Source organism: Agrilus planipennis, unplaced genomic scaffold (genome assembly GCF_000699045.2).
Source record: "Agrilus planipennis isolate EAB-ADULT unplaced genomic scaffold, Apla_2.0 scaffold33, whole genome shotgun sequence".
Classification (NCBI taxonomy): Eukaryota; Metazoa; Arthropoda; class Insecta; order Coleoptera; family Buprestidae; genus Agrilus; species Agrilus planipennis.
The window spans coordinates 578,515-584,102 of NW_020438896.1; the positions used below are offsets into that span (position 1 = coordinate 578,515).

The following is a 5,588-nucleotide window of genomic DNA, read 5'->3' on the forward strand; positions in this document are numbered from 1 at the left end:
TTATTTATTTTATTAGGTGGAGAATCATTGGAAAAAGATGCTCGAAGATTTAAAATGTGGTTTCAAATAGATCAGAACGGGCCTTTCGTGGTGGAAGGATTGATAATCATTTTTTCATTAGTCAATTCCTTTTTTTAAATTATACCTGAATTAAAATTTTTAAAATTGTTCGATGTTTTTCAGAAAACATCGAACAATCGATGTAATAAATATTGGAACATCGATGGTCATACATCGATGATTGTTTTCAACATCGCCCATCCCTAATTGACAGAAGAAAGTCAGACGAAACATTCGCTGAAACATGCAAAGTAAAAAGCGCAGCGAGAACGTGACATGGACGCCCTTCCCTGAAAACTTTTGTAATTTACGTTCCGAATATTTTCTATTCATTCCTCCCCATCAACCTCCAGAAAATGAATTCAATGTAATGTGTTTCTATTCGAGGAGAACGTACGATATATTACGTGAACTGTACAGTTACTTACCGTTTTCGCGAGCGAGAACCTACGCTACGTAGGGTACTATTTCCTAAATGTGCCGTCATCATTTTTCATCATTTTCGAACCGAACTCGGGACCAGAACGCGATGCATAAAATCTTCACCGAATGTAGGCACTTACAGCAGCAAGTTTTCAGAGGAACGAAAAAGACTTTGACGTTCGCTATTGTATGTTTATTATTTAATACATACATACGTAATAAGCAAAAAGAATGATGTAATGGGCAGAAGTTTTTATCTACCTAGCGATAGGGCGACGTATTTACTTTTACCGATGAAATAGAAAAATCATCGGATTAATGAATGTACAGATTGCTACCCACCCTAGACAAAAATTTTCAGTCTCTCTCCAGTCTCTCAGAGTCTTTCAGAATCTTTCAGCATCTCTGAGAGCGTTTCTCACAGTCACTCAGTTATTGCCTAGGTGTTTTATGGATCTCTCACAGTCTCTGTATCTCACAGAGAGACTGAATGAATAAAACTGAAAAATTGAGACACTCGAGTTGCTTTTGACAGTCTCTCTCAGCGACACCAGAGAGATTCGATGAGAGACGGAGACTCGAGTCTCGTTTCCAGAGACTCTGAGAGACTGAACATTTTTATCTCGGGCATCACCTATTAAAATTACATTCAGGCTATTTAACATACGGAAAAGTCGTTTGAAAAATAGGTAAATAGATACCTACTATCCTCTAGCATTTAATACCTATACTTATTTTTAAACTTTTTTTCGGTAAATTTTTTTTCTTTTTAATGTCTTACAGTTATATGTACTTCCTGTAAAAAGGTAGGTACACCTTTTTTACTTTTGGTTGATGTAAAAGAATGAGATACGACTTTTCTACTCTTAGGATGCATGAGAAATACAGAATTTACCGTGGATAGAGAGGTAAGAGAATAATAGGAGAACGGAGGGCTCCATGGAAGTTAATAAGAAGTTAGGACACCTTTTCAGGCTTAAAAGGCTAGTCAGAGACATATTAGAGGCAGAAACGGGAGTTAGGAGGGGAAGAGATAGACCTAGATTAGATTACTGTTCACAAATAGTTAAGGAAATGGGTTGTTCGTTCTAATTTTAGGGAAATGCTCAAGATAGGAAAGAATGGAGGTGCGTGTCCTACCGGTCTTAGGACTGACGACCTTATGATGATAATGATGTTTATGATATGAAAATTGCCTGTAATTTGTTTTAAAAATGCGAAATTGCAAATCGTTTTCGTTATCAGCATCAGATCGTGACGTATTATTACGGTGTCGGTGACGACGCCGATTACATCATCTGGAGGAAGGAAAAGACGTAGTGAAGGAGGTGAGGTGGTTGGAGAAGGAAAAGGAGGAAGAATATGGGTCATGATGACGACGTGATGTAACGACGTGGCCATAAAACATGATTTTATGGTTGGCGAACGACACGCGCCAGTTAACCGCTTTTTATTGCTTTCGAAGGCCGTTCGTTGACAGTGAAACGGTGCAACAAATGCGACGGATACGACGATCGTAAATATTTACATTATGTATGCTCCTTAAAAAATAATTTTCACTCGCCAAATATTTATCAATGTTTCGTAATAGTACCTACTCAGAGAGACATTTTTATCCAAACTGATTTGCATCAGTTATGTAGATAGGTAGGTAAATATGGAGCATGATCCCCATAAACAAAGCGATCTAATGATCAGCTTTGGTTACCAAATGGATGACCAGTTAAAATCACAAAGGTTAATTGTAAAACGAGTAGAACTAACGGCAAGAAAACAGGGCATTTGTCTGGAGAAAGAAGGACTTATGGTCACACTTTGAGAGCCTTCCTGATAAATTAATATTAATTTCGCTATCTTATTAACAAAAAAAAAATCAGAAACGATATGACCGCATTAGGTTCTTTTCTTAAGTCACGCACTTCTAAATTTAAATTAAAATCCAATTAAGAAAATGTAAAACTCTAAAAATTAACTTATCAACTACTTGGGTTTTATGATGACACAGTTTCCATACATTAAAAAATAATGTAATTAGTAATAATACGAGATAAAATAAATTAATGTGCTTAAGGTTTTTAATTGATTAGTGCTAACTTAAATTTTGATAAATGTTTTAATGGTTTTTATTATTATAATGCATATGCACCGCTTTTCCGATATTCCTTTACAATACGAATCATGATGTCGAGTTGATACACAAGGGTAATTAATTTAAACTTGAGGTGGTAGAATTATATACCTTCGGGGTACTAGTCGAATTTCCCTTGAATAATTACTTTAAACGCCATTACTTAAAAAAATAAAATTTGTTCTGTTTTAACATAAAATTTCCTACTTTTCTTTACAACCCATTACACAGGTATTTTCTTCGAAAACTAAACTTAATGTCTACGAAACCAGCAACGGCTTTCGTTTTTCACTAGTTTCAAAATTAACAGCACTTATTTTTTTTATTTTACGGATAGTTATTAAAATGAAAGACAAGACAAGAAGCTTTTGACTAATAAGCTATTTCGATGATTTTACCCTTAGCCTTGACCTTATCTGTTGTTCTAGTTCAGTGAAGCTTCACGTAAACGAGTTACAAAAAATGCATTTGAAGTTGCTATTATAACATTATAGTGTAATTTGTAATGATATTGTCTTTACTATCATTGTCGACAACTATCACTCAAAATTCATACGCCGCCGCTGCCAGGAGGCAATTCGATAGTCATTAGGAGGCAATTCGACCTACCGAAAGTTTTTACGTTTACTAAAAGCAGGTAGAAGGGAGGTAACTTGTAATTTTCGTTTGTCTAATATTATCATTGATCATCATTGATTATTAATGGAACTGTTTTTCAAAAATTGTAGTAAGTTGTATTTATTTTTCCATGAATCCATTCAAAATGTAAAATCGGACGATTTGTTCGACAGGACCTCGTTTTCAAGCGGAAGGCCTATTCTTTCTCAATATCTAGGATTTTCAACTTTAACTTGTTTTAAAATGAACAGGTTTTTCAATATTTTATTGGTTTGGATTAATTTTGACTGATTTCCTTTTAGTCTATGAGGGTACTGTTGTTGACCTACATATGTTTGATAGCTAGTCACAATAAGATTTCAAATAAGTCTTGATAATGGTCAAAAATGTGATTGACCCAGACGCCAACATCTGAATTCAAAATTTCTTTTTTTAATATCTATAATTTTCACCAATTTCACCTTTAGCTTTCTTATTACATCTTGAATGGATTTTTAAATTATTGCCTTTGATTATACTACTTAGATATGTAGCAAAATTGATGTTCTGTGTTCATTATTTTTATGTTAAATAAAATTATTGATAAAGTATGCAGACCATTTAAATAAAATAGATAAACACAAGAGTTCTAACCGCACTTACAGCNGTTCTAACCAGCGACCAAAAAAAAAAATAAACATGCCCGAAAAAAAAAACACAATATAGAACTTATTTGAGTACCTACAATTTATAAGAGAATAAATAAATAAATTTTCAATTTTCAATCAGCCCCCTCACCCCCAATCTCTTGTTTAACACAACTTAAATAGGTCAATATTTATATCAATATCAATATTTCTATTATTAAAAATCAGTAAATTTAAAAACTTACATATTGTTTTCTCAACGATTGATCCTCTCTCTTTGTCATGACTGTAATCTGCAAAACAAGAGAAATATTATTAATATAAGCTACAACCAAGATTCATTGTCCACGTAATAACAAACATTAATGTATTACATAAATATATTTTACCTTTGACCACCAAAAATTATGCAAATCACCTAAATATTTCTAATGAAGATAACACCTATAGTTAAAAGTTCTTCTTTTACTCGTCACTTCATGTAGGAAGTAGTAACAATTTTCAATTTAAATTAAATCATAAAGTACATTAATTTAAACAAGATATATTTCTCATTACCATAAAAGGCGGTACTGGCTATAGCTAGTGTTAGAACTAAATTAACATAGGTATTTTAATGAACATACATCCTCCGCTTAGTTTATAATATTCAAGATATGTAAATGTATATTTTATTTAACATAGGCAATCCTTAATATCATTGTTACTAAAATTAAAATAAGTACTACACCTGTATCTAAGGTTTTATAAAGTGATTGCCTACGCACAATTCAATTTATGAGAAGAATAAAAAGGATTTTACCAATTTCCATTTGAATCATTCACCAAATATCTGGATTTCATCGCGATACAATTATACGTACACTTGGCGCACAACGTCAACACAACGTTTCGTCTCGTACTACTTATGTATAAACTGACAAACACAAGTCAGAAGGAGCAAACTAAATTCCTAAAAAACATCCAGACGCGGTGTCTTAACAAAAATACACGAATCCGTCATTGAACCCAGGAGGCATAAACGACTAAAAATATACACCTACACATACAAACAAAATGTACAAGTTCCGACACAAAAGGATCCAGCCAGTGAAGGGTGGAGGTATCCCTCTTGGTCATAAATTAACCCTTCGTCTAACCGACTGCGATGATGCAATAAAACTCTTTGCCGTCTTCGGACCAAGATAGACAAAAGGGTTAAAAATTCAAGGTAAACACTCACCTGAAATTTACCGGAAAATTATAGAAACTTTCTAAAAGAAATCGAAAGCGGAAAACCACCGACCAGGGTCAGTTTTATTCAGTTGCTCTTAGCACAAGGTTACATTACAAGGTGAGTGATAATAAATATTGTTGAGTTTGCTGGAAGACATTAATCTGTATCAGGTAATGTACATTTGGAAATTTTAACTTGGTTAAGGGTGATCGTATTTTTGACTTAAAATGGATTTTATTACACATTTGCTTTTTCCGATATTTATTTAAACCACTATTAGTTATACCTTGTGATGATAATAGGTATACGTTTAAAAAAAATATTAAAATCTACGTGAAGGTATCCAAAATATTTATGACAATAAAAAGTAATTTTCAATTTTAAAGCAATCGGAAAATAGATACATATAATTTTAACCGTCTTTAAAATATAGTTTTAAAATTATAAAATGCCTCACTTCTATATTACACAAACCAGTAATAAAAAAGTAAAAAAAGAAGGCTGTGGTAAATAATAA

General features: G+C 32.9%; 1 long non-coding RNA gene across 1 annotated transcript in view; it reads right to left on the reverse strand.

The window, feature by feature from the left end:
- LOC108744505 overlaps positions 1 to 5,588 on the reverse strand; it is a 137,733-nt gene that overhangs the window by 79,650 nt on the left and 52,495 nt on the right. The window contains exon 2 of the long non-coding RNA XR_001938973.1: positions 4,101 to 4,148. This is a non-coding gene — a long non-coding RNA (uncharacterized LOC108744505). The remainder of the gene's footprint in view (positions 1 to 4,100; positions 4,149 to 5,588) is intronic.